General features: G+C 37.5%; 1 long non-coding RNA gene across 6 annotated transcripts in view; it reads left to right on the forward strand.

Moving 5' to 3' along the window:
• LOC131516774 (uncharacterized) overlaps positions 1-25,691 on the forward strand; it is a 134,719-nt gene that overhangs the window by 61,385 nt on the left and 47,643 nt on the right. Inside the window, exon 3 of one of the 6 annotated variants that reach the window (XR_009264228.1) lies at positions 346-456. The exons of the other annotated variants lie outside the window; for them this stretch is intronic. This is a non-coding gene — a long non-coding RNA (uncharacterized LOC131516774). Of the gene's footprint in view, positions 1-345; positions 457-25,691 lie in introns of those variants that run through there. 6 annotated transcript variants of the gene reach the window in all.

Below are 25,691 nucleotides of genomic sequence, written 5' to 3' on the forward strand. Positions count from 1 at the left end.
GCAGCATCACCAGGTTACACTGGCCGTTGACAGAAGTATAGATACTTAGGCTTTAGGCTTAGAACACTACTCTCATTGGGATCATCGACGAAAAGGCAAATTCAAGTTCAGATCTCCATTGAGAACAGGAGCAACCAACAGGATATCCCTCCCTCCTTGTTTTCCCTTCATCTTTTATGAACCTGCCAAGGCTGGTGAGTGGGAGCTTCTAAACACCCACCCAGCTGGCCATGCATTCATCAATTCATCAATTCTGTTAGGACAATGAGAACTTAGTCTCAAATTTCCAGATAGATTTGGAAAATAACAAAGGTTTGACATTTCATGAGAGTATTTTTTTTCCAGGCCATGTTTTGTCATCAGAGGCCATGCAGGGGCATACAAATAGAGTATGGGAGCATTGAAGAAACCTGAATAATAAAGTTGGACTTGAAAACATCCCTCAGTGTTGCCTCTCCTTTATTCTTAGCCTCTCCCCTCCTCTCTTCCTTTCCCCCGCCCCCTACCATGTTCCTTTATGCAGAGAAACAGAGCTCCCTTTTGAAAGATAAATCTGGAGATAGTCTCGACTCCAACACAAGGGCAAGTTCCCAAAGAGCCAGGCCCTCATTTAGTCCCTGCCCAGCCCTTCAGTTTGGTGAAGAGATACTGGAATGATCTTTATCTGCTGAGTAGAGACCATGAGTCTCTAGGTAACTTTTTTAGTCATCACCTGGATTGACATTGACCTCCAATCTGAAATTGAGGTACTCATGTATAGCTGTATTCTTTAATTGCCTTAGCATTGTGTTCACACAAGGACTTGCAGAGAATTGGAGAATTGGAGGTTAGGTCTCTAGGGTATCAATAGGGAGAATATATGGTGGTTTGAATGATAGTTAGAATATTAGAGCATTGAAGGATCATCTTTTCTAACCTTACGTTTCTGGAATATGCCAACCTTTGAGTCATGATTTATCGCATTTCTTGACTCAGGGCTTGAACTCAGAATATAGGATGTTCTTGAACCTCACAGTTTACTTAAAGCATCATAGTGATATTAGAATATCACTAGATAGTAGAAAGGAAATAGTTCAACTACACAGAAGGTAGTTAACATTTATCAAATGTTTTGCTCTATGCTTGGTCCCGTGCCTGTAACTTTATATTATTTCTTTATTTAGTAAAAAAATAATGTAGTGGCAATATTTAGCATGAAGATACACCTCCAGCATGGATTGAACCCTTGAAGGGAGCCATGTGAAATGTAAGATGCTTTATCTACTTACACTCTCATGTCTCTCCTTTCTCCTTTGTCTTCCAACTCAGTTCCCACAGGCATAGTGGCTGTACTTCAGTTATTCCTATTAAATGGTACTTTAGAACAGGTGGCCTTTAGAAGACACTCTGAACTTGAACACCTCCAGTGAAAGACCTTCCTTGACCACCCTATCTAGAGAAGCCAGCAAGTATCCCCTCCATCAAATCCTTTTATTTCATCATCTCATAGCATTTCTTATAATTCTATATCTTGTTTATTACTATCTTGATCCCCTTCTAGAATGCAGCCAATCTGTTCTCTACTCTGTCCAAAGGACCTCCAACAGTGATGGGCACAGACTAAGTTTCAATGGTTATTTGTTGTGTGACTCAGACAAATGATAGCAGCCCCACTAGCTGGCTAACTGGAGTAGTTTGGATCATGGCTTTAAGAAATCAAAGCTCATGCTGATGTGGCTGAAATCTCAAGCTTTCCCATGAATTCACAATAATGTAAGGTCTAATCTGCCATTGTAATACATGATGTCTTAATTAATTCACTAAAATATTCTTCCATTTCCTTATAATTAGTGTTGCCTGAATGGAGTGGAGTGAAATAGTGAGTGGGGCTTTGCCATGAACACTTGGGCAACTTTGCCTGCTATATCATATTTTATTGCTTGGATATTATACCTTTTTAAATCTTTTCACTTTTTGATGGCCATTTGGATTTTTTTTAATACTTAGAAACATTTTCATGCGTGTCTCCTGGCAAAGAGTTCTCTGGGGCATTGGTTTTCAAATTGTGATCCTCAGACAAAGAGCTGTGTCTCCATCCCTGACCTACTGAGTTAGAATCTCTGTGGATGGGACCTAGGGATCTGGGCTTTAGTAAGATCTCCAGGTGATTATCACACACAGTATAACCACCTATGTAACTTTAAAAAAATACCAGTAGCCAAGCCCTACCTCAGAATAGTTAAATCATAATCCCTTAGGATGGGGCCAGGTGATTCTACAGTGTTGCTGTAGAATCAGGCAACTACTTATATGAGTAGGATTGCCGTGTCTTAGGGCACAAGTTTATTAAATTTTACTACATGAAGTCAAATTGCTTTTCCAAAATGGTTGCCTGAGTTATGCTCCTACCAGCTTTTTATGAGTGCTCCTTTTGCTCTGTGTCTTCATCAGAACTTGTATTATTTGACTTTTTAAAAGTTTATTTCTTTATTTTAGGAGAGACAGAGACAAGTGGGGGAGGGGCAGAGAGAGAAGGAGAGAGGGAATCCCTAGCAGGTCCCATGCTGCCAGCCCAAAGCCCACTGGGGGGCTCAAACCCACGAAACTGCAAGATCATGACTTGAGCTGAAACTAAGAGTCAGACACTTAACTGACTGAGCCACCCAAGTGCCCTTACTTGACTTTTCAGTTGTTGCCATTTTTATAGGTACGAGGTAGGCATCTTGTTATAATTTTAATTTGTATTTATTTGGTTAATAGTGGGGCTAAATATTTCCTTATATGTTTAAAGGCCATTAATATTTTTAATTCTGTGAAAAATGCCTATTCGTGGGGCCATGGGTGGCTGATGGTTTAAATGTCCAACTCTTGGTTTTGGGTCAAGTCATGATCTCACAGACCTGACACTGAGCCCTGTGTCAGGCGCCCTGTGACCCTCCCCTGCTCATGTGCACGCATTCACTCACTCTCTTTCTCTCAAAATAAATAAATAAACCTCAAAAAAAGTCCCTATTCATATCTTCTGCCATTTTTTCCCTACTGGATTGTCTTTATATTGATTTGTAGTCATTCTTTATGTATTCTGGATGCTAATTCTTTGTCAGTTATACATGAAGGAACTACCTTCCTTCTACTTTTTGTTTTGTCTTTTAATTTTCTTCAGGGAATATTTTGACTAACAGAATTTTTTTAAAATATCATTGAATTTCCCTCTCTTTTCTGTTAGGGTTTGTGTTTTTTGTATCGTGGGTGAGAAATGTTTTTGTACCCGAAGTCTAAAAGATATTTTCCTGTACTTTCTTCTAAATGTTTTAAACCTTTGTCTTTCACATTTAAGTACTTAATCCATCTCAAATTTAAAAATTATTTATTTAGTTAGTTTGAGAGAGAGAGAGAGAGAGAGAGCGCAAGTAAGCACAAGCTGGGAAGTGGCAAAGAGAAGAAGAGACAGAATCCCAAGCAGGTTCTGCACCATCAGTGCAGAGCCCAGTGTGGGACTTGAACTCACAAACTGTGAGATCATGACCTGAGCAGAGATCAAGAAAGAGTTGAACACTACCAACTGTGTCACCCAGGTTTTCCTCAAGTATTAAAAATCAGTGGTCTAAAGTAAATATTTGTTTTCACTTATTTTCCTTATGGATAAGGAATTGTCTAGTACCATTTACTATTTAACCCATCCTTTGTTTCCTAAACTGCCGTGCCAGTCTTGTTTATATATCTATGTTGAAAAAATACATGGGTCTGTTTCTGATTTACCTATTTTATCTATACATGAATTTTTTAAAAAAAACAATGAGTCAATACTTCATTGTTTAATAATTACAGGTTATAATCAGTCACAATACATGACCAGGCAAGTCCCCTACTTGGTTTTTTTCCAAGAACATCTTGGCTATTCTTCGTGCTATGCTCTTCAGTGACTTAACAATTAGCTTATCAGCTACCACGAAAGGCTTGCTAGAATTTTAATTAGAAATGCATTGAAGGGGCGCCTGGGTGGCTGAGTCGGTTGGGTGTCCAACTTCAGGTCAGGTCATGATCTCACAGCTCATGAGTTTGAGCCCTGCATCGGGCTCTGTGCTGACAGCTCAGAGGCTGGAGCCTGCTTCAGATTCTGTGTCTCCCTCTCTCTCTCTACCCTCCTCAGCTCATGCTCTGTCTCTCTCTGTCTCAAAAATAAATAAACATTAAAAAAAATTAAAAAAAAAAGAAATGCATTGAATCTTTACATCAACTTAAGGATCGATCTCGTGAAAAATGGGACTCTTTCATTTAATGAACATAGTATGTCTCTCTAGTTATTTAGGGTTTCTTTAATGTCTTTCAATAAAGTTTTATATTTTTCTTACAAAATTTTTTATTGGATTTATTGTCTGGATCCCTTATATTTTATTGTTATTATAAATATTACTTATACTTTTGAGTGGCATTTTAGAAATGTTGGTATCTATGTGTAGAAATAAAATTGATTTCTGGATGTTAGTCTTATGTCTGGCAACCTAAATTCTTTTATTAATTCTAACAATTTCATAGATTGTTTTGAATTTGCTATGTAAACTGCTATGTTAATCTATAAATGATTGGTTTTTTCTAACTCTTTAAAAAATTTTTTTTAAGTTTATTTATTTTGAGAGAGAGAGAGCACAATTGGAGGAGGGACAGAGAGAGAGGGAGAGAGAAAGAGTCCCAAGCAGGCTCCACACTGTCGGCGCAGAGTCCAAAGTGGGGCTCGAGCCCACAAACTGTGAGATCATGACCTGAGCCCAAATCAAGAGTTAGTGGCTTAACCGAACGAGCCACCCAGGTGCCCCAGTTTTTTCTAATTCTTATACAATGTGTGTGTGTGCGTGCGTGCGTGCATGTGTGTGTGTGTGTAGGACTGTGTGTATTTGCCTTATTACTTATGAGAACACCAAATTGTATGGAATTGGTGGAAGTGGATCCTTGCCTCATTCCTGATTTTAAAGGTACTAATGCTTTGGACATTTCATCATTGAGTAATCTATTTGTGGTAGGAGTTTTGTCCTATTTTGTTTACTTTCTTATGGTGCTACTTTTGAGTGGGCTCAAAAAGTTATCCTTCTTTTCGTCTTTAGCTAAGAAATTTGGCTTGAGCCGTTGCTGAATTTTATCACTTGTTATTTCTGTCTGTATAAAAATAATTATTTAGTTGTTTTCCTCTGTAGTCCATGAATATGGTGAATTGTATTAATAGATCTTCTCACGTTGACTCAACTTTGCACCCCCCTAGTCATGATTCATTTTTCTCTTTTTTACAATGAGCATTTGGTTTTCTAATGTTTTAGTTCAGGATATATTTACATTTATTTTAGTGAGTAATACCAGCATGTAATTTTTCTTCCTTGTACTGTCCTGTCTGGCATTGGGATCAAGGTTTTACTCACCTCACAAAATATGTCTGGAGACTAGCCCCTCTTTTCCTACTCTATAGTTTGTACAGATAAGAATTACATATTCTTTTCTTTGTGTAAGGATTTTGTTTTTCCACCTTTTACTAAAGTGTAACATACATGCAGGGAAGCACAGAGCAGTTGAATGATCACAAACTGAACACACCCTTTAACCAGCACCCAGACCAAGAGACAAAATACTGCCGGCACCACCGAAGCCTCTGCCATGCCCGTTCCCACCATTCCTCCCACAGCAAGATTTCAAAGGTCGCAAGTGCTTGGATTTCTAGCACCATGTATTATTAGTTTTCCCTGTTTTTTGAATTTTATATAATGAAATTCTATAGTATGTATAAGTCAAGATATTTTGAGAACTCACACATTTCCATAATGATTATGGAGTTAGTATATTTCTTGTCTATTTTCTTTTTATAATGCATATTCTAAAAATGCATTTTTGTTCACCTCAGCTTTCAAATACATGGGTGTACACTTACTCAAAGTATTTTTTTATATTTAATCAATGCGGTATTGGTAGTTAGGTTTCCATTTTACTTTATTTCTGTGATATATTTTACTAGAGCAGTTTTGTTGAACATTTGTCAATCTTACACTTTTTGAAAAGTAGCTTTTGGCTCTGTTTCCTCTGTTTTGTTTCCATTATGTTACTTTCTGTTTTATCATATTTTTCTTTCTGCTTTCTTCAGGTTTATTGTACTGTAATTTTTATAACTTAAGTTTTATTCTTAGCTCATTAATCTGTAACCTGTCCTCATATTTATATTTTTTAGAGATTATTTTATTTTATTTTTTCCTTCAATTTTATTTTTTATTTTTTTCCAATATATGAAGTTTATTGTCAAATTGGTTTCCATACAACACCCAGTGCTCATCACAAAAGGTACCCTCCTGAGTACCCATCACCCACCCTCCCCTCCCTCCCACCCCCCATCAACCCTCAGTCTGTTCTCAGTTTTTAAGAGTTAGAGATTATTTTAAAACAATGAAGCCCTGTGGGTATCATTTTGGTTATATCCAGTTTGTTTCATTAAGCAGCATTTTATTATAATTTAGTTCTATGCTTCCCCCTATATTTCATTACATGTTCTTTAATGTATGAATTACTTAAACTTTTTTTTTTCAAAATAGAGTTATCATTCTGGTTTTGATTTTTTAAATTTATTTTTGAGGTTTATTTTTGAAAGAGAGAGACAGCATGAGAGGGGAAGGGACAGAGAGAGAGGTAGACAGACGATCTGAAGTGGGCACTGCAGTGACAGCAGAGAGCTCAATGCAGGGCTTGAACTCAGGAACCGTGAGCTGAAGTTGGATGCTTTGGCTTTGATTTTTACTTTATTGCCTTGCAGTAAGACTATGTGGTCTGTGCAACACCGACTTTTAGAATTTTTTGAGACTTTCTTTGTGATCTAGGATATATTTGATCTTTATAAATGTTTCATGTCTCCTTGAAAAGCATATCTATTTTCCAGTTGTTGGGTGCAATGTTCTAAATATATACACTAGATTTATCTTTTTAATTGTGTTGTTTAATTCTTTTCTATCCTTACTGTAACAGTGAGGATGGGTTAGGTTGTAACAAAGCTTCTCACAATTAAAGTTTACTTCTGGTTCATGCTCACTACTCATCTTTTCTGAGGAATCAGGCTAGCAGAGAATCCAACTCTGTGCTTTCAAAATTGCCACAGCAGGAAAAAGAACTTGTATGGTGTCCCACACTGATCTGGAAGCCAGCTTCTGCTGACATTAACTTCTCACATTTCATTGGCCAAAGCAAGTCACATGCCCCCAAAAAGCCTCACCTAATTTCAAGGAGTCAGGAAAATGTATTCCTACAATGTATCATGAAGGAGGAGAACCAGAATTTTGGTGAACAGCACTAAGGAATACCATACTTTGGATTTATTTTGTCTGCTTTATTGATTACTGGGAAAAAACGGAGGGGGGGTGGTTAAATCTCCTATTATAATGATGGACTCATCAATATGTCCCTATATATTGTGACAATTTTTTCTTTATACAGTATAAATATATAAATATGTATATATAAATATATATTATATATAAATATAGTTAAATATATTCTGAGGTGGCTACATTAGAATTCTAATGCTATCAAGGGAATTATGTAGGGATCGTCTTTGCCTTTCAAAATGTTCTTGCTTTGGGGCGCCTGGGTGGCGCAGTCGGTTGAGCGTCGGACTTCAGCCAGGTCACGATCTCGCGGTCCGTGAGTTCGAGCCCCGCGTCAGGCTCTGGGCTGATGGCTCGGAGCCTGGAGCCTGTTTCCGATTCTGTGTCTCTCTCTCTCTCTGCCCCTCCCCCGTTCATGCTCTGTCTCTCTGTCCCAAAAATAAATAAATAAAAAAAAAAGTTGAAAAAAAAAAAATTAAAAAAAAAAAAACAACAAAATGTTCTTGCTTTAAGTCCCATTTTGTGTGTTTTTAATATTCACTCTTTGGACAGCTTAGTAGTTGCCTTGTATAGAGCTTCCCTATTTTAATTTTTTTAAATTTTAACATGACTATTTGTTAACAGACATGAATGTAATCAATCTCTGCCCTACTCTTGAATAAGGATCTCAAAACCTTGCTCATCAAACTTTGATTCATCAACTAGCAAAATAGACACATCTGGGAACTTGTTAGAAATGGAAAATTTCTGCCCCAACCCACTGATTTAATACCTGGATTTTACAAAGATCCCCCAGTGACTGGGTGCATATTAAAGATTGAGAAGCTCTGCCCTAGAACATATTAAATCCAGTTACAGCCTTTCTAATTTATATGCTTTTGGTGCTTTCTAATTTCTAATACGCTTTCTAATTTATATTGCTTTTGGTCTGGTTTGTTTTTAACTCTACAAATTAGCCTTCATTGTAGCTATTTTATACAGTTAATGCTTGTTTTAGTGTTACCCACAAATCTACCATTTCTTTGCTTAGCCATTCCTTCTTGTACATCAAACCTTTCTTGGATCTGTTCCTTCTTTCTTAGATATGACTTTCAGAAGTTCCTTTTGTAAGGTGCTATTGGTAGTGAACTCAGCTTTAGTTCATTGGAAAATATATTTATTTTGCTTGCATTAAAAAAAATTTTTTTTTTAACGTTTATTCATTTTTGAGAGACAGAGCATGAGTGGGGAAGGGTCAGAGAAGGAGATACAGAATCGGAAGCAGGCTCCAGTCTCCGAGCTGTCAGCACAGAGCCCCACGCAGGGCTTGAACTCACAAACCACGAGATCATGACCTGAGCCGAAGTTGGATGCTCAACTGACTGAGCCACCCAGGCGCCCCTATTTTGCTTGCATTTTAAAAATATCCTCACTAGATAACATTTCAGGTCACTTGTTATTTTTCTCAGTATTTTTTAATATATTTCCATTGCCATTTAATGTCCTTTATTGTTGTTGAGAAGTCAGCTGGAAGGTAATTGTCTCCCTTTGGTAGTAGCCTGTCCATCACTGTGTCCCTCTATTCTCTCTCTTTTCTCTGTTTTCTTTTAAAACCTTGTAATGTTATGTATCTATATTGATGGAAGACCTGAATCCTAAAGTTCAAGTAACCTAATGGGTTGTGTGTTCAGCGTAGGACTAAATTATAATAAAAATACTGCTTAATAAAACATATTGGATGCAACTAAAATACCTACAGGCCTTAATTATTTTTAAAATAATCTTTAAAAACATATATAAGAAAATAAGACAGGCTAAAGATTAATGAGACAGGAATAAAACTTAAATTATAAGATATAAAAATAACATTAAATAAAGTCATTAATCATTATATCTTTGAACATGGTCTTTCTTCCATTTTCTTTTCCTTTCTGCAACTCTCATTTTGTGTATGTTGACTCTCCTAATCACTATATCTCTTAAACTTTCATATTTTCCATCTTTTTGTTTATGTGTATTTGCCTTCTAGGTTATTTCTCATATCTGTCTTCTATTTCATTAATTCTCTTCTCACCTGTTTCTCTTGAATAGAATCTGTGGAGCCCTTAAATTTGCAAATGCCCTTAGAGAAAATGTTAGCTGCAGCACTGGCTTTTTCTTCTTCTTCTCCACACTTCCATGTCATTTTTGGACTATATCTTTGCTTTATTTATGTCCCAATTAGCCATGATTTTGAGAAATATTTATATTTTATCCAGATTTTTCTATTTTTATCCTGGGATAGATTTTTCTATGAAACTATTTCACCATATTTCCAGAAATGGAAATCTGAATTTCTTTTATATTTTGTCTAGTATTTGGGGTATTTTTGTACTTACTACCATCTGTTGTTGTTAGGTTTCATCTCTTTGTGGGCAAAATTTTCATCTGATCTATTTTGAAATTTCCAAATTAACTAGTGTCCTTAAACAATTCTTGTTAAATAAATGATTCCAGTAGTTAGGGGAGCCTTCTCACAGTAACAAGACCTGCTTTTGAGGAAGTACCAGATGAGGCAATCACATGCATTTAACCATTAAGAAATCAAGCACACAGCCAGTTCAACAGAGGAAATTCCTGTTCAAGTCCCAGATTTTCTTTCCTCTCCTCCTGGACAACTTCATGGGTTGAAGAAAGTTAGGGAAACAAAATATTTTCTCTAGATGCTGACAGGATTGTACAAAAATTTGTTTTCCATGAATCGTTTCACATTTTAAATTATTTTTAAAGGACTCTAAATTTTTTTTCAAGTTCCAGACCACAAAAATTAAAATGCAAATAAATAATACAATTAAGGAAGACACTGAAAGATAGATTACAAACAATCTTAGAAAAGTATCCTCCCTCTGCTGTTCTGCCTCATCTCATCACATAGCAGCTGTAGGTCATATAAATTCCAGTTGAATATGGGCTTTCCAATTTTTCCATATTTAATCAATTAAAAGAGTGAAATCCCAACATCTACATAATATTCCAAATATGAAAATTTATTACAGTCAAGAAAGGAGAAGATATTAGCAACATTATCTAAAGATGACCAAGCCACTCAGATCAGATGTACCACTCTTCTCATCTTATGACTTAACAATTTAGGGTAAATCTTACCCCAAGATGAGTGTCTACTCTTAATCTTCAAAGACTGCCACACTTGGAGTTCATTTCTATTTATGGCAGAGCAATAAAATGTTCAAGCCTACAGTTATACAAAAAAAAAATCCTAATATTGGGAAGGATTTTCACCCAATTTATAGATACTTGACTTCTGACCTAAAGGAAGCACAGTGTGAGATATTCATGAGGACTGGAAAGGCATCAAAATAATATTGGTAAATCAAATGGTAATACTGATGTTTACACTTATTTCTTTCTGGCTACTTAGAACAACAAGAAACCCTTCAGTATACTATATAGGACCACTTAGAAAGTTTAGTTCAGTACTCCATTAATAACATTGAATCAACTGTATCTCTCTCTATTCAATTTCTGCCACCTTTGATAATAGTGGCCAAGACCAGCTCATGGAAGAAACTCACGCCTCTCTTGGTTTCTGTGATAGTAAACTCCCCTGGCTCTCCTCTTATCTTTCAGTCTGCCTCTTTTCCTTCACCTCTCCCCCCACACCCTACCCTCAGCCATTAAATGTTAGCATAATTTGAGATTTTATAGTTTGCCATGAATCATCTCATTGGATCTCACACTTGAACTAATTCCAAGTCTTTACCTCTATATATTTCTTTCATTTCTTTAGGTCTATGTTTTTAATTGCCTATTTAATGCTTCAAGCAGGACACCAATTGAAGCAGAACTTCAATTCACTGTGTAAAAAACAAATCATAATTACTCCATCTCACCTGTGTAGCCAAACTAGAAATCTTAGCTTTCTTAATGTTTCACTTTCCTTCACCACTCATGTATAATCACCAACAAAATCCAAATAAATATACAAGCAGGTGTATTCCTCTGCTTTTGCACATGGTGCTTGAAATCCTCTTGACATTCCAGTAAAAATTCAAGTCATTTTTCAAGAACTAACTCTAAAAGTGACACTTCTGTAAGTCTCTCTCAATATCCCTCAGTGGAATGAACCATTTCTTATTTTGAATTTTCCCAGTTTTCTTTTAAATATCCCTCTTAAGAGGTAAAATATGATTGCCACGCTCTAGGCATGTGTGTGCATGTCAATCACTTCCTGCAAATTGTACAGTTTAGGATACGACCTGTCTCTCGTTTGTGTATCCCCCACGAAACTTAATATAGTGCCATGAAGTGTTAGATTTTCAATAAGTATTTCCTAGAAGAAAAAGAGATGTGCATGGATATTACACCTATTCCAAACCCAGCTAGCAAAACCTACCTCTACTGAAAAAACAGAAGACACCATCCCCAAAAGAGCTTTCATGTTTATTTGTACTAAAGTTATTAAAATGAGAGTTGCTTTAAAAAATCCTTTTATTTACTGTAGGCTCTAAAGTCAATAGAAGAGGCAACTTTCATATGTATCAACTCTTAAATGGCGATAAGCAAAGCAGGCAGACACTAAACCAAGCACATTCTCTCTCCTCTCTCTCTCTCTGGCCAGTGCAAGAAAGACCCAATATCAATTTAAGTTCGGTGTAACATATGTTTAGCATTTACTATACATAAGGCTTTAAGGCAAAAAAGATAAATGAGACCTTTGCCAAGGAGTTTTTCTTCTTTTGCTTTACGAAAAAATTTTCTCTTAAGCTCAGAATGACTCCACTGTAACCAAGGAAATTTTCACATGATGCTATTGGCTGCTTGCAAAATAATTCTGTTTTCGTTGGTGATGTTATTTGCTACTTGCAATATAGTTGCAGTTTCACAGGCTTGCATATGGTAACAGAATGGACAAGAATAGAAATCACGTGGGTAATCCTGAGGACCTTAGGAATGTTTCAAGATAACAAAGAGTGATATTCACTTACTTCTCTAAAATTGTCCCAACTATCAAATTTAATTGACTTGAGCTTTCCTTAAACAACTTGTCCAAAAGAGGTAATTTACAAGCTCTCCTCAATAATTCCTGAAGTATGAGCACAATAATTACGCATACAATTCTAAATTTCATGTAAAATCAGAAATAAAAATAATCCTCTTAAGTGGACTGTTTTTGGACTTGCTCTCCACTTTTAGGATCTAATAACATAGTACACTTCCATGGCCTCTGTGAACCACAATGTACATGCTGTACTGTTTACCTCCAACAGGAAAAAAAAAAAAAAACTACTTCTTAATACATGCTATTTAACAATAATTGCTGGGGCTATTCATGTCTGAGTCCTAGAAGTGGAATTTCCTGCATTATGGATATTTCATGTTGGAAATATTGCTAGTTTGGCAGAATGAAAAATAGATGGCTTTGGCTCTGTGGGAAATAACACTCTCAATGGGTTCACTGTGGCATCCTGGAGGCTTAACTTCTGAGTTTGGTGAGTTGGACTGGATTCTGGAGGATGAGCATGTTTGGTAGGCACCAGTAGGTGCGCTAGAAGAGGAGGTTATAAATTGGCTGTACTTTACTTGAATTTTTTTGGGGGAGGAAGAAATGGGGAAGAACAAAGGAGAGCATCTAAGCCATAAATTTATATAATAATTTATGCTACAAAGTGGTTGTATCAGTCGGATACACACTATGTTATCCACAAAGGGAGAGTTATGTCACGTGTCATGTCTATCGATAAGCAACTAATTCTTTCAGTAAATGCTTCTGATGTGATTGGGTTATGCCAGGGGGTGAGGGCACAGTCTAAGAAGTCATAGCACTGTGCTCACAGACATGATACTCTAATGATTTTAGTCTCACCAAATCCTTTAATAGCCATCAAATTAGATGTTGCTTGTGAAGGTGGGTTGCATTCCAAGTTAGAAGATAATTTAGTATCTGAACTTGCATAGTTATGTGGCAACCTACTATCTCTTCATCAGATATTTAAAACTAGGGTTGACCATATAATTTATCACCTAACCCGGGGTAGTTTTGAGAGTGAAAGGAAGAGCTGCTTATAATTGTGTAGTGTGTATAAACCTGGAGAGAAACTAGTTTATATAGGGTCACCCTATCTGAAACCACAAATGTTCCCTTAATCAATAATGTATGCTGCCCAATCTGGAGCCTTCACCAGGAAGAGAAACTCCAGTTTGTCTGTATTTCTTAATGAATGGCTAGCAGAAGTGATATTCAATGGAAAGAGTCTGAAAGACACATTATTGATTCCTTCTTCCAGGTATTTAGTTTCACCATTCCCTGATGATCAGGAAAGGTCAGAAATCACATATATGAGTGATATTAGCTGAGTCCCCAACATAGCTATCTTCTTTAAATTATGCTTTTCTGTTCTGAGTGTGTGCTAACTGTCTGTACAAGACAGAACAGTGCAGTCATGTGACCTTGCTTCTGTGTGATTAAAAATGGTGGAGATTTTCCCCACTGTGTTATTGAATGGCATGTAAGAGTTCACAGGATTTTGCCTGAATGTTTGCTCTCCTTTCAAGAACTCATGAGTGTCTTTCTATCAGATAAAGATTCATACAGGCTTCTGACTTACCCTTTCATGCCTGGCTCCCAATGTTTGGTCACAGGAATCTGTTCCTGAGGTGAAGCATTCGTATTCTACTAATTCTCATGTTTCACTTTCTCTCTTTTTTTGATGTGGCACTGTCTTCTAAACTGGCTAATTTTCCTCAGTTTTATCTTTTTGTATTCAATATTTCCTAATGACCAAATAAAGTTGAAACTTTTTGGCCTGATGGTCACGGCCTCCATATCTAACCCTAAGCTCCTGGCCATTCTCACCTGCTAATCTTATCCCTTGTGTATTATTTCTCCATTTGAACTACTTGCTCTCCCCAGCACCTGCCCTATATTTTTTGCCTTTGTGCCTATGTTCATGCTATTCTCAGTCTTTTGGGATTTGAAGGAAGTTCATTGATATCTGCTGTGAGGAGTAGAGAGTTAAGAGGGAGAAGATAAAAAGAGTGTCCACTGGAACATTTGGAACCTGTTGAAAGAGAAAATATGCAACAGTCTGAACCCTTCTTCATTGTGTATGCTCTGGCTTGGTACCATTTTCCTTTCCATATGGAAGACTTGTCCTGGAAAATTCACCTCTTGAAGGAGCAGAGGCTCATTTTTAATTCTTTTTTCTGAGGTGTGGGAGAAAGTGAGTGGCTTGGAAGTAAACAAATTATGTGTTGGCACAGGCCTGCTGACACCATCTGTTTCTCTTTGGGTAGTCATTCAAACCTCTTAGGCATTTACTCCCCAAACCCCAACCCCAAGGTCAAAACCCAGGGCATATCTTAGGAATAGGATCATAGGAATTTACCTCATGCTTATAATCGTATAATCTTCTTGGGTGGGGAGGAAAGAATGGGAAACCCTTGGAGTTATTCTTGTATATGACTATGCATTCAGAATCTAGATGTTTTTGTGCAGTCGTGAGAGAAAAATGTAAAATGAAAATGTGATGTATGGGATAATAGTCACAAACCCTAATTTTTTCCATGGCCCCTTCTTTATTTATTTCCTCCTTTTTTTTTTCCTCTTGTTCATTTTGTAGGAGGGGCTCTTGGCTCTTGTTCAAGCACATTGCTGAAGAACGGAGGAAAGGGATTGTGGTTAGTTAGGTTATACGGAAAGACAACAAAGAAATCGAATACCCACCTTGGCAGTGGCCCAGATGCCTTCCAGTGGATACTGGTTTACTGTAAGCACAAAAGACCCATGCAAAAAGTCTTGAAAATGTGGTTAGAAACCTATTTACTTTTCAACGCAGGAGGAAATTGGAAACAGAAGTCTGGCTTGCCATTGAGAGGCAATTTTAAGTTAATTAATCAAGTGAGGGAATCCAATGGCCAGGAAATGGTGGCAACAGAGTCAGTTTTGCACTTTGGACCTGCAAGCAGGTCCTCGGCTGTTCCTAGTAATATAACTGTTGCATAGTCCTGGGGGACTGTTTGCCATCACAGCATACCTGGTCACTGAAAGAATGCAAACTTCCTTACTTTTTTTTTTAAATTTATTATTGTTTAAGTGTATTTATTTATTTTGAGAGAGAGAGAGATTGTGCGAGCAGAGGAGGGGCAGAGAGAGGGAAAGAGAGAGAATCCACAGCGGGCTTCACACTATTCACGCGATCAGGGCCAGCACTCACCGAGAACCATGAGATCATGACCCGAGCAGAAACCAAGAGCCGGATGCTTAACTGACTGAGCCACCCAGGTGTCCCCTTACCTGTTTTTGTGTTGTGCTGTCACTGGTGGTTGGAAAATATTTTGCAAAGGTAGCTGTAGAGTGACAGCTGCAGAAGGATGGAAATACAGGCGTTTTTATGATGATGACAGCAGTTTGTTAGGAAAAAGTTGTAAAGACCGGAGATGAGATATAAGATGACAGTGTATTCTTATACTGGAAGATGCATCCTAACACAATCTTTCCATTAGCTGGCAAGTTCACTAAAGACAGAGGTTGTGTCTCACTCCGTTTTAAGCCAACAAACTGCCTAGTTGGTTATCAGTATGAACGAAAGACTCTTCTAACCCATCTCTTTTGCCTTTTGCTATGGCTTGAATGTGTGGGTCCCCCACCCTCCCAAATTCATGTGTTGACAATCTGACTCCTGAAGTGATGTAGTTGGGAAGTGGGGCCTTTGGGGGTGTTTAGGTTATGAGGGTGGAACCCTTGTGAGTGGGATCGGTAACTTTATAAAAGAGACCCCTCAGATCTAGCTTGTTTCTTCCACCATGTGAGGACACAGCAAGAAGGTGCCCTCTATTAATCAGAAGGCAGGTCATCCTTAGACAGTGAATCTGCCAGCACCTTGATCTTGTACCTCTCAGCCCCCAATACTGTGAGAAAGAAATTTCTGTTGTTTATAAGCCACTCAGTCTATACATTTTGTTATAGCAGCTCTAACGGAAGAAGACACCCTTAGAACTATCTTTCTATAGATGTGTGCCTGATAATATTCTTCAGTATTATTGATATATTCACGATCTCTGTGACAGACTATTCCATAACCAACTCACTAACTTATATTCCAGACTACTTTATTCTCAAAAAAAATTTTTTTTTGCATTCTAACCTGGATCCTACCTGTTATTGAAACCTTTATTTTGTTCTGTCCTTCATGAAGATAGAACATGTTACCTTCTGCCATTTAAAATACTTTCCTTAAAAAGTGAATGGCCTTGGGGCACCTGGGTGGCTCAGTCAGTTAAGCATCCAACTTCAGCTCAGGTCATGATCTCACAGTTTGTGGGTTTGAGCTGACAGTTCAGAGCCTGGAGCCTGTTTTAGATTCTGTGTCTCCCTCTCTCTCTCTGCCCTGCCCCTGCTTGTGCTCTCTCTCTCTCTTTCTCTCAAAAATAAATAAACATTAAAAAAAATTTTTTAAGTGAATGGCCTTATTGAGCCACTATTGTCTACAAGCAGTGAGAAGACAAGATCACCATATATAAAACATTCATAAAACCACATTAGATGGAGTGGGTAAATGAATAATACATATGCAATGTGTTGTAATAAAGAAGCAACAATGAAAAACATTTGCATGGCTAATGAATGTTTCCTTGGGCCAGCATATTATTACTACTTTTTTGTTGATGCTCTATTTCTAAATATATTTTTTTCTTGTAACCTTTTAATTTGAAGATTTTTAAACTTAAGACAAAGGAAATCCTTGTATATCTTTCCTTTACACTGATCCACATTTGATTTTGCTTTCTCTTTCCCCACCCAACCCTGTCTCTCTTCCTGTGTTTCTCAAAACTTTTTTTTCATTATCACTCCCTCAAGAATACATTTTAGACATTTTTTTCCTAATCAGGTACCCCCGTAAAAATTTAAGACCACAGATAAACTGTGTATCTGTTTATACCATTGTATCATCTAAGAATTTTTTGCCCTCCAGGAACCAAAGCTTACTCTCTCCTTTTCTGTACCATTTGAGAATAAGTTGGAGACATTGTGTACTTTTCCCCCTGAATATTTCAGTATTTATTTCCTAAGAACAAGGACAGCCTTTTACATAAGCAAAATACAAATATCAAAATCTGGAAACTTAACACATGAACACAATATTATAATCTAAAATCCATAGTCCATATTCAAAATTTGTCAGTAGTCTCAATACTGCCCTTTGTAGCTCATTTTCCGAGCTCAGCTAGGATTCAATCCAGGATGCCACATGGCATTTAGTTGTTATGTCTCTTCAGTTACTCTTACTCTGGAGCCTTGCCTCAGCCATATTGACCTTGACATTTTTAAAGAGTACCTGAGGTATTTTGGAGAATGTTCCTCGTTTGGGTTTTCTGATGTTTTGTCCAGATTAGATTCAGGTTTTACTTTGTTGACCAGAAACCCATAGAAGAGATAGGTCTTTCACAGTCGAGCACGTCAGGAGAAACATGATGTCAGTGTGTCCCAGTCCTGGGATGTTGACTCTGATCATGTACAGAAGGTGGTACTTGCCAGTATTTCCACTGTAAAGTTACTATTTTCCCCTTGTAATTAACAAGTAATATTTTGATACTGTGTTAATGTCTTAGTTCTCATAAAACTTTCCCCTACATAGTTTGATCATCTATTAATACTTTTTTATTTGTGTTTTTTGTTTTGTTTTGTTTTTAGTTTCTTAATTATATATCATTCCTTCCATAGTTCTTACTTGGAATTCTACTGTCAGGAAGAGCTTTCTCTCTACATTTATTTTATTTTATTTTATTTTATTTTATTTTATTTTATTTTATCTTATTAAGATTACAAGATTATTTTATTAAGTAAGATTCAACATTGTATAAGTATGGACATACAGATTCTAATTTTGTTCATTGAGTCGTAATCCATTGCTATCATTTACTTTAGTGTTCAGATTGTGCCAAATTTGGCCTGCGGAATCTCTTTCAAGCTGGATCTTGTGTCCTCTGATTCTCAATGTTGGGTATTAGCCATCCATTTCAGTATCTGAGATAGCTTTTCAACACATATCTCCCTCAGTTGAATTCCAACATGGTGGGAGATCAGACACAGAGGGCATTGCATCTATAATTGATAGATCATCAGGCGCTGTCATTGGCTGACAGCTGACCTTCAACTTTTGAGCCTTAGTTTGCTCATTGGTAAAATGCGGCTAATAATAGTGTCCTCACTATTTAACTGGGTTGTTGTGGGGTAGCAAAATATTGCATAAGATATATTAGACAAGCAATAAAGCTTCATTCCTATGTAAGATTTATTATTATCATTATAATGTTTTTATAATGATAATGATATAAGCCTATGTTAGCAACAAAATACTCTGGATGATTCAATAGGCAATGGTCCAGAAACAGGAATACTTTTGATAAATAGTGAGGATCTGGATATGATATTAAAGTCTTTCAGACCAGCTCCATCTTCCAGAGTACTTCATATGCACTATTTTCATTCCTTTGATGAAATCCCAAATCACGAGGCATGGAATTGTCTTTGTAGAATATTATTCCTTTAGTGGATCCCTGCCTGTCATTCACACACTGGCACCTGCCTGACATGCAATTTATTAGAAAAGCATTCACACACACGGGCTAGATGAATCTCATTTGCGCTGTAATATCTGGAAGGCCTGGGAGACTGCAGTGCAAATGGGGCTGCTCAGAAGAGACTCTTCCCCTGAGAGGAGACATTGTTTTGTTGGTTCTTTGTTTGTTTGTTCTCAGTGTGGTCCTCCTCTGTAGTCTCAGAAAACCCTTGGAATTTTTGCAGCTGTGGGGAAGAGGCGTCGCTTCTTTAAAGTTAAGTTTTTTCTTAAAGAGTCTTGGGCTAACTTATTATCCAATGAATAAAACTGTCTTTTACTTGGCTTATAGCATTTGCACAATTACCAGGGAAAAGGGAATTTTTGATAAGTGGCATATTATAATCAGAAATCCTCTCCTATTTGGTGCGGGGTGTGGGGGGGTTCCTAGTAGGACAGAGGATTTGTTTCATATCCTCTGAGTTGAACTTTGAGTTCTGAAAAAACCTGAAGACCAAGGGGAAAAGGCCTTGCTATGTCCTGGTTTGTTGGCTGTCAGGTCAACATCTTGCTAGATTTCTAGGTTCCAGGCTTAAGTTGGAGAAACCTGAACCATATTTATGTTAGACCATCCATCATTTTCACAATTCAACTAAGCCCAGAAATTACTCCTGCAAATACTTTGTGTATTAAAGAAGTGTAAAGTAGCAAAAACCCAAACAGTATTCCCAGCCTGGAGAAGATTCCTGTTCTATGACCTGCCTACCCCTCACCAATGTCCTGTGCTAGTTTACCATAGAGGGGGAATGGTAATCAGGCCACGCCTGTAATGGTGTCTCTCATTGTTAACAACCACATTGAATGGACACTCACTGTCTACCCAGGGCCTATGAGAAACACCAAGAAATGTCAGACATAGTCCTGGCCTTCAAGGAGCTTTTAGTCTCTTCTCTTCCTTAGCCTCACTTTGACTAGGGCTGACCTAGATAGTTTTAGTCTTTGGACCTTTGGAATCCATGGAATAAGTCCCTGACATTGGAAAATTTTCTGCTCCCATCTTGTGGGTGCTTTAAGAAAATATTTCTATTCTTTTCTCCATGTATTTACTATTATTCAGGATTGAGAATGTTTGAGGAGTGTTCTGTGGCAAATTGAAGAAAGGAAGTCTTGACCTTCCCAGTCACTTCCTCTCTCTGATATCAGAAGTATAAAGTAAGATGGAAAAACAATAGCCACAACATTCTGCATCTCCTCCTACTGTGGCTGGAGTCTGTTATCCCATCCTCGGAATTTGGGTGGGATTTGTTTTGCAGAATGGGATTGTAGCAACTTGATGCAAACAGAGACTTGTAAAGAGCTTACATGTTAAACCTGACTCTGTTGCTGCTTTGGAACCCTATATTGCCACCATGTAACCAAGCCAGGGCTGGCCTGCTGAACAGGAGGGATGAGTGGCAGAATGGCCCCCATCACCCCAGCCAACAAAACTCCAGAAACAAGAGACATCTAGCTGACCAGCAGCTAACTGCAAGACTTGAATCATTGGAGCTAAAGGAGCTCAAGAACTGCTCAATGGATCCCAGCCTGAATTAACAGCTCATGAGAATGTTGTGCTAGAAATAATGATTGTTGCTTTAAGCCACTAATTTTTTCAAACTGTTAATTTTGACTCAAAAACTGCAAATGTAACAAAGTCTGGTCCACCCTTCACTCAGCTTTCTCTAATGGCCACATCATATATAGTTGTAGTACAATATCAAAAGCAGGAAATTGACATAGGTACATTACTACTAGTTATACTGAACTTACTCAGTTTTTACCATGTTTTTAAAAGTCTTCATTCATTTATATGTATGTGCATGTGCATATGTAGTTCTATGAAATTTTATTGCATATATAGATTTGTGTAATCTCCATCATGTCCACAAAAGGACTTCTTACTCCCTCTTTGTATTGGCACCCACCCCCCACCACATTCCTATCCACGTCCCCTGGCAGCCACTAATCTGTTTTCTCTTCCTATAGTTTTGTCATTTCAAGAATGTTATGTAAATTGAATCATGCAGTACGTGCCCTTTTGAGGTCCATCCAAGTTGTGAATCAGGAGTTCCTTCCTTTTTATTGTTGAGTAGTATTCCATTGTTTGGTGTACCAAGTTTGTTCTAGAAACTAGCTCTTTGATGGATATATGGTTCGTAAATATTTCGCTCAGTCTTTAGCTTGTCTTCTTACCGTCTTAACAGAATCTTTTATAGTACAGATATTTTTAGTTTTGATGACATCCAATTTGTTAATTTTTCTTTTATGTATTGCGCTTTTGACATTATACGTAGAAACTCTTTACCTACCCCTAGCTTCTAAGATTTCAGTGTTTTCCTCAAAAAGGCTTATAGTTTTATGGGTTTTTTTTTAATTTTTTTTTCAACGTTTTTTATTTATTTTTGGGACAGAGAGAGACAGAGCATGAACGGGGGAGGGGCAGAGAGAGAGGGAGGCACAGAATCGGAAACAGGCTCCAGGCTCCGAGCCATCAGCCCAGAGCCTGACGCGGGGCTCGAACTCACGGACCGTGAGATCGTGACCTGGCTGAAGTCGGACGCTTAATCGACTGCGCCACCCAGGCGCCCCTATAGTTTTATGTTTTTAATTTAAGTCTATGATCCATTTTGAATTAATTTTTGTGTAAGTTCATTGTTAGCTTACATTGGTCCCAACAGTTTATTGGGAAAACTATCCAGCCTTTACTGACCTGCTTTTGCACCACTGTAAAAAAGTCAACAATTGGAAATCATTAGAAAGAAAAATCTACCAAATTTCTTGGTTTTCTATGTTGTTCAATTGATCTGTGTTTCTGTTAATTTGCCAATAGTACACAGCTATCATTAAGCTATGTAACTATTAAAGATTACTATATTTATACAGTTTTAAAATCAGGTGCAGTGATTTCTTCTACTTAATTTTTCTTTTTCAGAATTGGTTTAGCCATTCTAGTTCCTTCCCATACAAATTTTAGAATGAGTTTTTCTATGCCGCCAGGAAATCTTTCTCGGATTTTGATAGGAATGACATTAAGCCTATAAAATAATTTTGGGGGGCGCCTGGCTGGCTCATTCGGTTAAGCGGCCGACTTCAGCTCAGGTCATGATCTTGCGGTCCATGAGTACTAGCCCCGCGTCGGGCTCTGTGCTGACACCTAAGAGCCTGGAGCCTGCTTCAGATTCTGTGTCTCCCTCTCTCTGACCCTCCCCTGTTCATGCTCTGTCTCTCCCTGTCTCAAAAATAAATAAACGTTAAAAAAAATTAAAATAATTTTGGGAGAATTGATCTCTGTACTTCCTTGAGTCTTCCAATCTATGATCACAGTGTATCTTTCCATTAATTTAGATCTTTGATTTCTTTCATCAGACTTTTATAAATTTCAGTTATAGAGTCTGTACATGTTTTTTTTTAAGATAAGTTACTCATTTTTATGGAGTCTTTCATGAGAAAATTGATAACTAATATCAAAAGCAGGAAATGGACATGCTGTGGTTCTAACATCCTGACAAGGTTATAAGTGCCAAACATGGCTCAGTTCTATGGACCGATCTACTCTAGTCTCACAGCCAGAAAATGAGAGGGAAAAGTCAAAACTACAAATCACATACGGCCTGGTGGTAGAGAGGGTCAAGAGGTGGGTTTTATCCCTGCTGAAAGCCCAAACTTGGAATGACAAGGCTTACACCAGGCTTCCAGAAAAAAGGCAGGACTTTGCTTCTAAGACCAAAATTAGTCTGGAATTGTCAACTAAAATTTAGATTTTCCCTGCAATAAAATGTGTACATTAAAATTTACATTTAGATTTCTCCTCAGGATGGTAAAGTGAGCACGTGTACAATCCCCTTGGCTCCTAGCAGGGTAGAATGATAAAAACTTATGTTTACATTGTCTGAATCTGGATGGAGCTGCCTTTATGTTTGTGACTATAGCTGTACCAGAGACATTTGATTGGGACTCAATTACTCTTATAATAACAGGTTACCACTAATGATAAATTATAGTTTTTCTTGTCATGTTGATATATCTGCTCTCTCACTTAATTTACCCTGTTTCTCATTTTTTAAATTTTATTTATTTATTTATTTATTTATTTATTTATTTATTTATTTAATATATGAGATTTATTGTCAAATTGGTTTCCATACAACACCCAGTGCTCATCCCAAAAAGTGCCCTCCTCAATACCCATCACCCACCCTCCCCTCCCTCCCACCCCCCATCAACCCTCAGTTTGTTCTCAGTTTTTAACAGTCTCTTATGCTTTGGCTCTCTCCCACTCTAACCTCTTTTTTTTCCCTTCCCCTCCCCCATGGGCTTCTGTTAAATTTCTCAGGATCCACATAAGAGTGAAAACATATGGTATCTGTCTTTCTCTGCCTGACTTATTTCACTTAACATAACACTCTCCAGTTCCATCCACGTTGCTACAAAGGGCCAGATTTCATTCTTTCTCTTTGCCATGTAGTACTCCATTGTGTATATAAACCACAATTTCTTTATCCATTCATCAGTTGATGGGCATTTAGGCTCTTTCCATAATTTGGCTATTGTTGAGAGTGCTGCTATAAACATTGGGGTACAAGTGCCCCTATGCATCAGTACTCCTGTATCCCTTGGGTAAATTCCTAGCAGTGCTACTGCTGGGTCATAGAGTAGGTCTATTTTTAAATTTTTGAGGAACCTCCACACTGTTTTCCAGAGCGGCTGCACCAGTTTGCATTCCTACCAACAGTGCAAGAGGATTCCCATTTCTCCACATCCTCTCCAGCATCTACAGTCTCCTGATTTGTTCATTTTCGCCACTCTGACTGGCGTGAGGTGATATCTGAGTGTGGTTTTGATTTGTATTTCCATGATGAGGAGCGACGTTGAGCATCTTTTCATGTACCTGTTGGCCATCTGGATGTCTTCTTTAGAGAAGTGTCTATTCATGTTTTCTGCCCATTTCTTCACTGGATTATTTGTTTTTCAGGTGTGGAGTTTGGTGAGCTCTTTATAGATTTTGGATACTAGCCCTTTGTCCGATATGTCATTTGCAAATATCTTTTCCCATTCCATTGGTTGCCTTTCAGTTTTGTTGATTGTTTCCTTTGCTGTGCAGAAGCTTTTTATCTTCATGAGGTCCCAATAGTTCATTTTTGCTTTTAATCCCCTTGCCTTTGGGGATGTGTCAAGTAAGAAATTGCTACGGCTGAGGTCAGAGAGGTCTTTTCCTGCTTTCTCCTCTAGGGTTTTGATGGTTTCCTGTCTCACATTTAGGTCCTTTATACATTTTGAGTTTATTTTTGTGAATGGTGTGAGAAAGTGGTCTAGTTTCAACCTTCTGCATGTTGCTGTCCAGTTCACCCAGCACCATTTGTTAAAGAGACTGTCTTTTTTTCCATTGGATATTCTTTCCTGCTTTGTCAAAGATTAGTTGGCCATACTTTTGTGGGTCTAGTTCTGGGGTTTCTATTCTATTCCATTGGTCTATGTGTCTGTGTTTGTGCCAATACCATGCTGTCTTGATGATTACAGCTTTGTAGTAGAGGCTAAAGTCTGGGATTGTGATGCCTCCTGCTTTGGTCTTCTTATGCAAAATTTCTTTGGCTATTCAGGGTCTTTTGTCGTTCCATATGAATTTTAGGATTGCTTGTTCTAACTTCGAGAAGAATGCTGGTGCAATTTTGATTGGGATTGCATTGAATGTGTAGATAGCTTTGGGTAGTATTGACATTTTTGACAATATTTATTCTTCCAATCCATGAGCACGGAATGTTTTTCCATTTCTTTGTGTCTTCTTCAATTTCCTTCATAAGCTTTCTGTAGTTTTCAGCATACAGATCTTTTATATCTTTGGTTAGATTTATTCCTATGCATTTTATGCTTCTTGGTGCAATTGTGAATGGGATCAGTTTCTTTATTTGTCTTTCTGTTGCTTCATTGTTAGTGTATAAGAATGCAACTGATTTCTGTACATTGGTTTTGTATCCTGCAACTTTTCTGAATTCATGTATCAGTTCTAGCAGACTTTTGGTGGAGTCTATCGGATTTTCCATGTATAATATCATGTCATCTGCAAAAAGTGAAAGCTTGACTTCATCTTTGCCAATTTTTATGTCTTTGATTTCCTTTTGTTGTCTGATTGCTGATGCTAGAACTTCAACACTATGTTAAACAACAGCAGTGAGAGTGGACATCCCTGTTGTGTTCCTGATCTCGGGGAAAAAGTTCTCAGTTTTTCCCCATTGAGAATGATGTTAGCTGTGGGCTTTCCATAAATGGCTTTTATGATGTTTAAGTATGTTCCTTCTATCCTGACTTACTCAAGGGTTTTTATTAAGTAAGGATGCTGAATTTTGTCAAATGCTTTTTCCGCATCGATTGACAGGACCATATAATTCTTATCTTTTCTTTTATTAATGTGAGGTATCACGTTGATTGAGTTGCGAATGTTGAACCAGCCCTGCATCACAGGAATGAATCCCACTTGATCATGGTAAATAATTCTTTTTATATACTGTTGAATTCGATTTGTTAGTATCTCCTTGAGAATTTTTGCCTCCATATTCATCAGGGATATTGGCTTGTAGTTCTCTTTTTTTACTGGGTCTCTGTCTGGTTTAGGAATCAAAGTAATACTGGCTTCATAGAATGAGTCTGGAAGTTTTCCTTCCTTTTCTATTTTTTTGAATAGCTTGAGAAGGATAGGTATTATCTCTGCTTTAAACGTCTGGTAGAACTCTCCTGGGAAGCCATCTGGTCCTGGACTCTTATTTGTTGGGAGATTTTTGATGACTGATTCAATTTATTC

The sequence above is a fragment of the Neofelis nebulosa genome, chromosome 7, assembly GCF_028018385.1.
Source record: "Neofelis nebulosa isolate mNeoNeb1 chromosome 7, mNeoNeb1.pri, whole genome shotgun sequence".
Taxonomy (NCBI): domain Eukaryota; kingdom Metazoa; phylum Chordata; class Mammalia; order Carnivora; family Felidae; genus Neofelis; species Neofelis nebulosa.